Consider the following 12,110-nt stretch of genomic DNA (forward strand, 5'->3'; position numbering starts at 1 on the left):
TATAAGATTTAAAAACCAATAGTTTTCTAATCTAAAATCATTTTGTTAGATATTTGGCATTAGTATGAAAATATTTGAAATTAATACTTTCTAGAGCATTTCAAGATAATACTTATTCTTTGTGTTGTATTTATTTAAATTACAAGAAACATATATATTTGATTTACTAAATCTGAGATACTAATTCTTTTGAGACTATGTTTTCCTTATCAACAGAAGAACATTCTCTTCATCTGCTAATTGATGGTAGATTTCCCTTTCGTTTCTTCTTTCCTTTTTAATAATGCTACTATTCATCTATTTAGGTAATAAAATTCGAAACTACATTCCTAAGTATTAAAGCCCGCAGTTACTGCTGGCATATATTTGTATAACGTCTTCTAAATCAAACAGTAAAAATAATATGGAATTACTTAATTCAGAGAATGAAGCATAGTGTAAAGATAACTGTATTATTTTCAGAACGTGAAGCGAATCAAATGTCCATATAAAACAGTGAAAGACCCGTACATATTTTTAGGCACGAAGCGTATTAATGTAAAGTAATGAAGGTTGTATTTAGTGATGAGCTCACTATGATAAATTAAGGACTGAAATATGGTTTACATGTACGTGTTGAAAGAATGGATACACAATTTTTAACAGATTCAATTTAAGGGGGTCCATACACCTTAAACCCCTTACGATCTTCGAATATGTGACTGTTGCAAGAATTGGGATATTTCATTTATTTTAAAAGCAATTACTTCCAACGTTTTACAGCTGACTACATAATATAGCTGCTTTGGGAACTAGTAACCAGAAAGTTTGTGTTGCCACAAATATTTTTGTAATTTAATCTACTTTGTGACAAAATATTTCGTCATATTTCCACCTTGCGCGCATGATATTTTAAAAATGGCTAATGGTACATACTTGAAACTAGATGGAATTCTTTATATGGGCACTATCTTCTACCTGAACCAAAATTTTGACGAAAATTTTAATACTGAAAAATTTTATGCACAAAAGCATTACAGATTTTTTTAATAAAATGCATTTTATAAACTCAACTTCAAATAAAATAAAAATTTAACATGAAATTCTTAGAATTTTTGGTTCACAATAGTTTGCAAATGTTATGAAAGCTACATATTAAATATGGAATCAAATTATGCAACAGAATGTTTTAAACTGTGCGCGCAAGGTGGAAGCATGACGAAAACTTTTGTCACAAAGCTGCTTAAATTATAAAAATATTTGTGGCAACACAAACTTTCTGATTACTATTTCAGAAAGCAGCTATATTATGTAGTCAGCTGTAAAAGGTTGGAAGTAATTGCTTTTTAAAATAAATGAGTTATCTCAATTCTTGCAACAGTCACATATTCGAAGATCTTATGGGTTTTAAGGTGTATGAGTCCCCTTAAGAAAATGCGAGAATCTTATGACTTTAAAGTCTTATGACAATAAAAATCTTATGACAATAAAATTTTTACCTAAATTATCACTCGAATTTTTTCAGAAATATATTGTATAATGTAACATGAAACCGAGCCAATTACCTCCTGAAAATCTTCCGCGAACACATGGCTCCTGTTATCAAATAATTCTGGCATGTTTATAATATTAAAGAACCTAAGTCGTTGTATGATGCGTTGTACCTGCACGCTGATTTTGAAAAAATTGATGATAAAATGGGGAAGCTGATTATTGTGTAAATCGTAATTACTTATGTATGCAGATTATCAACTATTTAAAATTTGCTCCAAAATAAATGGTTTTGGTGTATTTAATTATGACAAAGCACACTAGGGCTATCTGCTTAAGGGGAGGAATGCCTATGTGGAGGACTTTTTAAGGGAAATTGGCTCGTATACACATGGGGAAAACCACGAAAACACCCATGCAGCCATTCGCGGGATTCGAACCTCGGACCGAACTACCAGTGCTCAGCGACTTTAAACGCTCGGCCGCTGGTGGGCCCAAAATAAATGAGACAGTATTTAATAATTTAATACATTTAAATTCGATGAGCATTGTTTATTTTCATACGTCAAATTTCATAACAATTTACATTTGATTTTCTCATGCCCTACATTTGATGGCCCTAGATTATGCTTACAGAACGATTTGAAAATGTTCGGAGTGACTTGACCAGTGAACTTATCTGTTTTTGTGAAGTCCAGACTGCTGTTCTCTGCTTTTGTTCGCTTTATTTATGCATGTCACTTTTAATGTTTATTTATGCATGTAACCTTTAATGTTTTACTTAACCTACTTCTGTAAGCCCCGTGTTGTACATATGTGGTGCAAGGGGAGCCTGTATGTTCTCAAAGGAAAAAAAATCTAACAATTTGAAACATCAGAAACTTTTGAGAAGTTTCGAAGTATGATAAGAAATTTTAAACCTTTTTATTTACTGTTTCGAAATTGCAATGCATTTTTGTTCTTTATTTTACGAACTGGCAAGTATTAATCGATATGAGTCTTCATCAAATTCGTGTGGGCCGTTTTAGTCATTTCTAAATGTTTCCCATTTTTTGCTTATTATAATCTCTATATCGGCCTTTGTTTCCCTCGAAAATGCAAGGATTCCAATCTTACTTATGATTCAGAAGTGCTGATTTCAATAATTTTTGCTAACTAAACTATCTGCTAAATTTTAAGAAAACTAAGCTTAGACTAGACGGCGATATGATCTTTCAGTAGACCTTGTGAAAACTCTAGGCTAGGCATCCGATCAATATGTTAAATGTTATAGTGCATAAACTGAACTCCTGCAGTGAATTATAATGAATACACAAGCAAAGAAAAATGAATGGTTTGAATAAATTAAGTAAGTATGGATTTTCATTTATTTCGTTTCAGAACGTTAGTATAATCCTTAAGGATATGTTTAGTAAAAACAGACTTGCACAACATACAACTCATGAGTCGAATGTCACACATAATGCAATTTTTACGCCACACTAGCTTATTAAATTTAATTACATGCGTAATATAAATTGAAGACAAGTTTTCCCTTTTTTCTGTTACTGATATTATCGTTTTAGACTCTGCGCGAAACGGTTGTCATCGATTTTTCTTTAAAATAGAAATTTTGAACCGTTTAACGGAGAGTATAAATTCAGCTTTCGTTGTGAATAAAACTAAAACATTTAATTGACGTTTGACATGTTGTAAAAAGAAATGATTTAAATAATTTCGCCGCTAATTATAGAAAATGTCATTCATAATTTCCAACACCATGTAACCCTATTGCTAGCAGAGCAGTTCAAAAATTGTCACAGTATGTCTTGCAAATGAAATAGAAAAAACAATGACGATTCATCGAATTCCAAAAAAAAAAGAATGAGTAGAAGAAGAGGAGGGAAAGCAAATCCTGTCGTTGTTTGTAGATGAAATTCACTACATAACTTTTAGCACAGGTGCTTAAAGTTATGTATTGAATTTTTGAATTTTTAGATAGAGTATTTCAAATAAATATCAAATAAAATTTATTTAATGAAAAATAAAAATGGTTAAGAAGCTCATAGCATTTTTTACTGAGGTGTCTAACAGAAAAAATTCATATTCATTTCCTGTTGAATCAAAAGATCTAAGAGGGAAATTTAAAGGAAAACGTTGTTTTAAAAGCTATACAGTCAGTCTCTGATTTAGTAAATAATTTGGCTTTTTTAAATCATAACACTCTTGAAATCAGGTATGAATGCTATTTGGTTCTTATAAATTCCATTATCAAAAGGAATTTTTCATAAAGTATAGCACCCGCTATTTTTTTATCAATGTTTATTTAAATAAGATTAAAACTGTTGCTAGGCACAATAATTTCAAAGACACCAAACTTAAACATCATAGCTTAGCCTATAGATCAAATAGCGATAATGTAAAAGTGTATCTAGTAGAACAGCAGGAGGACGATAATAGATAACTCTTTTATGATATGTTTGTTCAAAAAGATACAAATTGGAATTTTCATTAAAATTGTTTCAAAAAACGTGAACAGAACTATTAGCTACATTGAATAATTTCTGTCAAAAAACGGAATTTTACTTATGATTATTATTAATCTATATTACTCGGATATATAATACTTCTTATTAATGATAGGCGAAATCAAACAACTAGCTATAAAACATAAGATCCAAATTTATGTGGCTCTTGGTCAGAAGACCCCATATGCAAGCGATCTTAAATAAATTTACCTGCATATACTGTTGTAAAAATGATAAAATGCAATACATTGAGAATACTGAAACTTATTATCCTTTTAATTTAAATGATTTCCTTTTTTAATTCACGTGTTTTTTGTTTCACTTTTTCCATTCATGTTATTAAGATTAATATAAATAGCACCAAAATAAACAAATTTATTTCTTAACTTCTTAATGCTGTACTAGATTTTATCTTTCCAAGGCATGTTGAAGAAATGAATGACTTGAAACTGAAGTTTCATAGATATAATATTCTGAAAATATTCATTTGAGTTGTTGATCTTAAATTAGAGTAATTTTGAAATACATACACTCGTCAAAACTAAAATTGCAACACTACTCGCGTAGCGATGTGAATATAACAGGATCGTAGATGTCAGAGACATATGCAAATTGTCAAATTCGCGTGCGTATTTGGTCACATGATACACAGGGCACTACTGTACACAGGGCACTACACACAGGGCACTACATACACAGGGCACTACACATGGCGCACAGGGCACTACAGACGCATACCGTAGAGGATCTGAGTGCTGTAGTAAAACTCGGCTTGGTAAGGAATATCTCAAAAGACCATTACTAGTGTCACTGACTGCATACCACTCCGTTTAGAGGCCTGTTACCTGCCCGTGGTGGCCACATAAGACACTGAATGAAAAATTCGATTTTTCATATCTTTGTTTCTTCAGGCATTTGCATATGCGTCTTACCCTTACGACCCTGTTAGTTTCACCTCGATATTCTCATTCCTTCATGGAGTTGAAATTTCACTTTTAATAAGTTATTTTGGTTTACAATATCTGCAGTAACTGAATTTAGTTAAATGACTCTTCTTGCACTCTTAATTTAGCTGTATAAACCTTCGCTGAAAATATAAACTTAGTAGCTTATTTCCTCTTGCAATTTATATATTTAAAAGGGAAATTTACAAGTCTAATTATGCATTTACATCACAGAATCCATGGGGCTTTGTAGAACTTTTACAGACATAATTCTGAACTCCTTATTTATGTTTTTCTCCCTGATATTTTTTAATTACGAGAAAATTTGAAACTGTATTTATTTGAACCAGTTGAGTTAGATTTTAAAGAATATTCCCGAAACATAAAATTCCATGCATTCATTTGCAGATCGCTTAAATGCACTTTCTTTTACATTAGGTGATCCGTACTAAAAATAACTTTTATAACATATAGTTCTCCACCCAAACTGAAATCTAAGGCCTAAGTCAATCAGAAAGGTCTTTGATAAGTATGAGACGACGATCATCGACCAATAATTCATCAATTCATCGTTCCCACTCATAACGAACCGTGGGCTTAAAATATAAAAAAAAGCTAAAGTGGTGTAACTAATTTATTCTGCAGATTTTATCAGACAGAACAAATACACAAAACTCTTTGAAACACCTAAACAGTGATAACTCGCTACTTTTGAGATATAATTTGGTTCTTAACTTCAAAGTTAATGACTAGTGTTATCTCTGAAAAGTCACAAGCTTAATATGTAATGATGCCGATGCAAATAAAAGATAATTCTTAGTTGATATTGCTAATATTTTCCTAAATACTATAAATGTTTATTGAGATTTTCCATTATCATTATTAAATACTTTAGAGTTAAATATTACAGTTTTTCAAAATTTCAGAGCACACAACGCAATGCTGAACGCCGCATGATAAACAAGGTTTCTCGAGAAAAATCATTGAAAACATAGTTTAAAAAAACGAAAAATGATTAAGAATGATATAAAGAGAATTTAATTTTTATTACTCAGATTAATTATTCATACCTGTTAATATTTACAAGAAATATATGTGTGAGATAAATGATAATCTGAGGTAAATGAATATTTTATTCGGATTTTTATATTTAAGTTTTAAAGTGAAAAGCTACGAAGAAATTAGTTCAAACAAATGAAATAGTTTATTTTGGTTATTTAAAAGTTCCTTTAGCCGCTTCATTTGTAGAAATTACACTGTTAGATAAAATTTACATGAGCTGTTTATGAATATCGAAACATTTTATTTTTATTCTCATTTCAGTAATTTTTAATATTAAAACGGAATATTAGTGTCTTTTCACGTCAGTTCTCTTCAAAGACCATTTTCTTTATAAAATATTCTCAAACATATTATTTTCTATGGGTTGCATTTCAGTATCTTTCTAGTTCAAATACTATTGCCACTTTTTGTTACTTTATTGATTTTTTTTTTCATGCTGATTTTGTCTACTTTTGAAATTTTGTTTTTAGCCCAAAGGAGTGTTAGCTCAGAAGGGTCATTAATTTCGTTTTGCCATTTTGCGTCGATTCACTATAAACGACGAATCACTTTTGAAATTGTTGCCACAGAATATTAGAGCCCCACACTATGTTTAAATAAATTAAATAATAAAGAATATACATGAATGTATGTATGTTTCTCGCACTGTGAAAAAACGACTGTACCTAGAGCCATCATATTTTGAATGATGTACGTCTGCACCAGAATATGAGCATCTTGGAAGCCAAATTTGGAATTTGAATTTTTTTTATAGATTTAATTTTTTATAACATTTTAACTAAATTTTGATTAACAAACTCAACGATTTCAAAGCGAACAATGGCAACATTGTATGGGGAAAAACATTTTTATCTCCAGCGTGCGAGACTGTGTATCGGAAATTCTAAAGATATGCTGTTTTAAATATTTTGTGATATTGCTGTTGAATTGAGTTTTAAGTGCAAAGAATATGATATTTAATAAATAAATGCAACACACGTAACTTTAAAAAATGCCCCTTAGGGGGTAATATAAAATCTGAAAGCTTTCATATTTTTTTTAAAATTTTTTATTTGTTTTCTATTTTATTTCCTATATTGAATTCAAGTCACATATTTTATACAGACGTAAGATTACACATTTTATAGGCAAATAAGATTACATGTTTTATATACACATCAGATAATATAATTAATAAAGGTTATTGTGTAGAAATTATAACTCAGTTTTTCTAAAAATGAAATGTGGCACGAATAATTAAACTCATTGCTCTTGAAGCTACTAATTTGCAGATACTTCCATTAAGCATCGAGAAGAATATATAAATTATTCTACCTTAATGCTTAAAACTCTAGTTAAAACCTATATTTTAAGAATGATTCAAACTAACATTTACCACAACAATATATCTTTACAAATTAGAAGAGCAAAAAATGAAAAAGTTGCACTTGCTGATAGGCATCAAACCTCAACACGATATCCATAATATACAAACACTTCGCATTTTTTTAATGTGGAAAAAGGCATTTGCTTTCACTGCTAATTATAACCATAGTAAATTAATTTTAGAGATGATAAGGATTTACATACTATTTATTATTTAAATACGCAATGAGTTAAATTCCTACTAACAAAAGTAACACAAGTTCGCATTCACATCTTAAACCAATAATAACCGAGCAAACTATTCGTGAATTTATATTCAATATCAAACGCTATGGTAGATTTAATTAATTCCTCTTAATTTTACAACTTCTTAAGCGCTTTATATCCAATCCACTCATTTTCGTATTTCAATAAGTGAGTAAAATAAATAAAAGGTACAGACAGTGAAATAAAAAGTTAAATTGTCAGCAAAATAAAAATGTCTCGCTAGGTTTACGGTAATTATTTAGCAGGAAAACTGAATAAAATATCCAAAGCAAGTTACTGTATTTTTAATTATAAGCAATAGCAGTAATTAAAATGTCAAAGATGGGTGAAGCGGCAGGAAATGGATGTTCTGATAATAGTTTCGGAGAAGCCATAAACACGACACTGATAAATATGTTTCAAAACACTTTCCTAGTGGCGCTCAAAATGAACTATAAAAAGCTCGTTTTCGTAAAAGAAAAGTTAAAAAATAGAATGTTAAACTCTTAAACTAAACTTTGGAGCAAATTTAGGAGGAAAAGTCGCCCCAAAACTCGGAAAGATCGTTAGCTGACACTTTATCTCTTACGTCTGGTGATAACCATAATTATGATTGAAAATCGTAACTAAGTAAACGAATTTGTTGAATTTTTGACCTCACGGTCAGGTTACATATGGAAAACCATTGAAAACTATTTGAACTACTAGTGTTCAGTGATTTTATCCAGACGCCATTGATAGATTCAGATTGCTCACAAATAGAAAATAATAAACGAAACTTACAAAAGAAAATTATACTAAGCATTTAGAAAAATATACCAAAGCTTATTTAGAGACTGGATTTGTGTATGTGAATGAAATTTTCTCTCTTTCTACCTAGTACTACGATTACGTTTCTCTAATTACACTAGGACGTAGCGTAATTAGAAATCATGTCCTGCTAGCTATCTGTAGGTGAGGAGTTCGAGTCCCGGCAATTCGAGTCCCGGCAGTTTCGGAATTCCGAAATAAAACCCTGAATGTCTTTATAATTTAAGACGACTATTGCATTGCTTGTCAAAATCTTTTACGAAATCATAATTATGTTAAGGTTATTGATCTCTAAAAGACACCTTGGAGTGTTTTATTTTGTTACACATTAATTTAATTAAATATTTAAAATAGTCCAACAAATAGCAGTAATTTCTATTCAGTATTATGAAATGTTTGCGTCGAAGCTAGTGTGTTCATGAAATAAGCGTATACCTCCATTTAGCTTATCAATATGTGCTTAAAAATATTCCGAACACACAACTAAGCAATGTAACACATATCTGAAAATGAGGTGGGAAAAGATAAAACTACTACTTTTTAACATGATTTATTGTATTTATTTACGTTCTTAAAGTGCTTATAATAGCTGAATATATATTCATTTTCCACCTAAATCTCTCTCAAGGTTCAGGAATGAACTATTAAGTCTTTTAATCAAGACTTAAATGAAGTAATGACTGAATAGTTAAGATCAAATTAAGAACGAAAGTGTTAAAAAATGACAAAAATATTGTCCATAAATAAGAAATTTTTGCCGGAAGAAATAACAAAATCTGTTACAATGATCCAAAACTGGAGCAATACTTTACATGAGGAAAACTTTTAACCAATTGTAATAAGTGGCACTTTATCAACTACTCATCCTCAAAATAAATTACATCTAATATTCCAAAAATAATCATTCCTTACAAATAAATCATCCTTAAGTTGACGCAAACAACAGTTACAACTTAAACACAAAAATAGAAAATAATATTTATCAAGCTTGCTTGTAATTGGGATACTGATCACATGCTTAGAAACTGTCTATTAACCAGTCCAGGGGAGCATGTAACTCCATAGCTAAGATTAATCCTTTGTTTTTCTCCGTGGCAATGTTAATCTTTTTCCCGTAAACGAAGAGTAAGAATGCAATGCAAAGAAGGGCTATGAATCTCAACTGAAACAAACTAACTCTTTGTTGAATATACTTTCCGGTTGTTAATTATGAAATTTTGGAATCTAAGTTAGTTTAGAATATACCCTATCAATACTAAAGAATATCTTGAGTTCATTACAAGTGACACTGATATATTAAAAATTCATGATAAAACAAAATTAAGAACGGAAGTTGAAAAGTGCTACTGAAATGCTAGAAGATAAAATGGGTATTGTTATTACAAAATAATGAATTACTTTTGCAAACTTTTTGCTGCGCCGAAGATTAATTAATCTTCCAGCGTGAATATTAGACAACATATAACGTAAAACAAACAATAAATATCAACATTTTGTTTCGATTCAGCTATGTGGGATCTTGTATTAATATCATCTTATCTATCATTTCTAAAACCAGTTTAGCTATTTAAGACAAAAGTAACGGCAATGAAAACTAAAAGGTATGACTACGTTCTTTTTAATTATAATAACTCCAAACCATGATTTTCATTTGCAAATGCAGTAGCTAATTTATTCTGGCATCAGGAAGTGAATGAGAGTTTTATTATAAAGGGTGTCCCAATAAAAACGCCGGATTTAATATGGCCAGCATTCCCAGAACATTCTTTTTGAGGAAAACTTTATTTTCAAGTGTAGGATTATTTATTTTATCGTCAGTACTCTATTTTTAGTAAATAGTAAGTGTTTTTACATAACTACAACAGGTAAATGTTCCAATTTAAGAATCCAGCATATGTTCTCCACGACGTGCTCTACAGCACCGCACTCTTTCGATACAATTCGTAATCACTTTTTCACGTATCTGCCTACTGAGAGTGCCTCATGACACATTGAATTTCCTCTTAAAATTCTCCCGTTGCAAGTCTTCGTAAGATTAAGATTCAAAGTTCGGATTTAGGGGACTTGCAATACCACTGTCACTCACAATAGCGATGATTTCAACACACTGGCTGGATCAAATCATCATGCTATTTCTCGGCTGTGTGCCGTCGAATCCGGGTCCTCAACGCGTTTTGTAAATTTGCTAATTTTTGTTTCATGAGGTGAACTTTCACGTCCACTGATTGCATGGAACTTCCAAACAGTCTGTTCATAACATTCTCCATTCTTTACGGTAACGAATCTACGAAATGAACTGACAGTGATAAAATACTAATAACGTCAAGTCAAATCAAACTCAACATTCTTTGATCGAAATAGTTCCCTGTTTTAAGTATGCAAAAATGTTTTTCATTTTCTTAAAAATAAATTTTTGAGGCATATTAAATTCGCCGCTTTTGTTAAGACACCCTCTAGCACTCTAAAATTTCAGTATGAATTTTAGGTAAATTTGTTGCCCAAACAAATTAATCGTTGCCTTTAGTTACAAACAAATCAATCCCAATTGTTAACAGCATATACAGTATACTGAATTAATTCAATAATTTATACGTCTTGCCCTTTCAGTATTAATAGTTACATGAACCAAACAGATATCTGGGCAGTGTCTGTCATAATTCTAAGGTTTTTGTTTCCAGTATAGCACACTTCCCAGCCTCAATATTCCTTTTTATGCTTTCCTGCTTCCTGCAGGAAGCACTTCTTCTAGTTATGTTAAACTGGTATGTCAAGTAAATAAATGCTTCTGATTCTATATCGTTTGCTTTGTGGAATTAACAAAGGTAAGGGTAAAAAGGTAGTCTAACCATTTCTAGCGGTAGAGCTATCCATAAAAAGGATTTATTTAATAATTTAGAATTTACAAAGCACTGATATTTTTATTATGCTTTAAAATTTAACCAAAATCACTCTTATTCATACCTGTTCAGCAAAAGCAACAGACATATTTTTTTAATATTTGCTGTGAAAATTATCTTAGCATAATTAAGAAGATAAATTTTATATTATCCATTTTACTTTATTGCTTGAATTAAAATCATGACACTAAAATAGGGAATTTGTTGAAGATTTTTATAACCAAGGTCACACAAAATAAAAACGAAATTTTCTTAATCCATCACTTTCCTTCTATAGACGTCGTCTGAATTCCTGAATCCAGTATTCTTTATTTGTTCAACAGATGACCTAAAAAAAAAATTAAAGCATTACCGCAGAATTATTTTCTTGCCTAATCATTACAGATCATTTTAGTTTGAGCAATTACATTCCATTTTAATGATTAAAGACAGTTTCTGAATCCCCTCGTCTATTTGAAATGTTACGTCTAGCGTCATCAACGAGGGTGCTAAATATGGCCTGAATGTTACTCCCAATAGACACTCGTTGTTACGTGTTTTCCATCTCCTAGAATGCAAAAAGATGGCCTAACTGATTACGCTCTCTCCAGAGCAGGATAGTATCAGGATCATATAAAGAAAAGGTCACTTAAAAAGATGGGGAATAGAAATATACTTCCATTCCCTTTGAGCTGGCATTGCAATGGGAACGACTGCTTATTGAAAGCATGTCTTTATTAACTTTGAGATAAGAGCTAAGGAATGTGTTCTCCTTAGTAACCGATGAAAACCTTTTTTCTTTGAGTGTATGTTAAAGGGACTCTATTCTT

The sequence above is a fragment of the Stegodyphus dumicola genome, chromosome 2 (assembly GCF_044657685.1).
Source record: "Stegodyphus dumicola isolate Sdum_Otavi_A_Nest chromosome 2, ASM4465768v1".
NCBI classification, from domain to species: Eukaryota; Metazoa; Arthropoda; class Arachnida; order Araneae; family Eresidae; genus Stegodyphus; species Stegodyphus dumicola.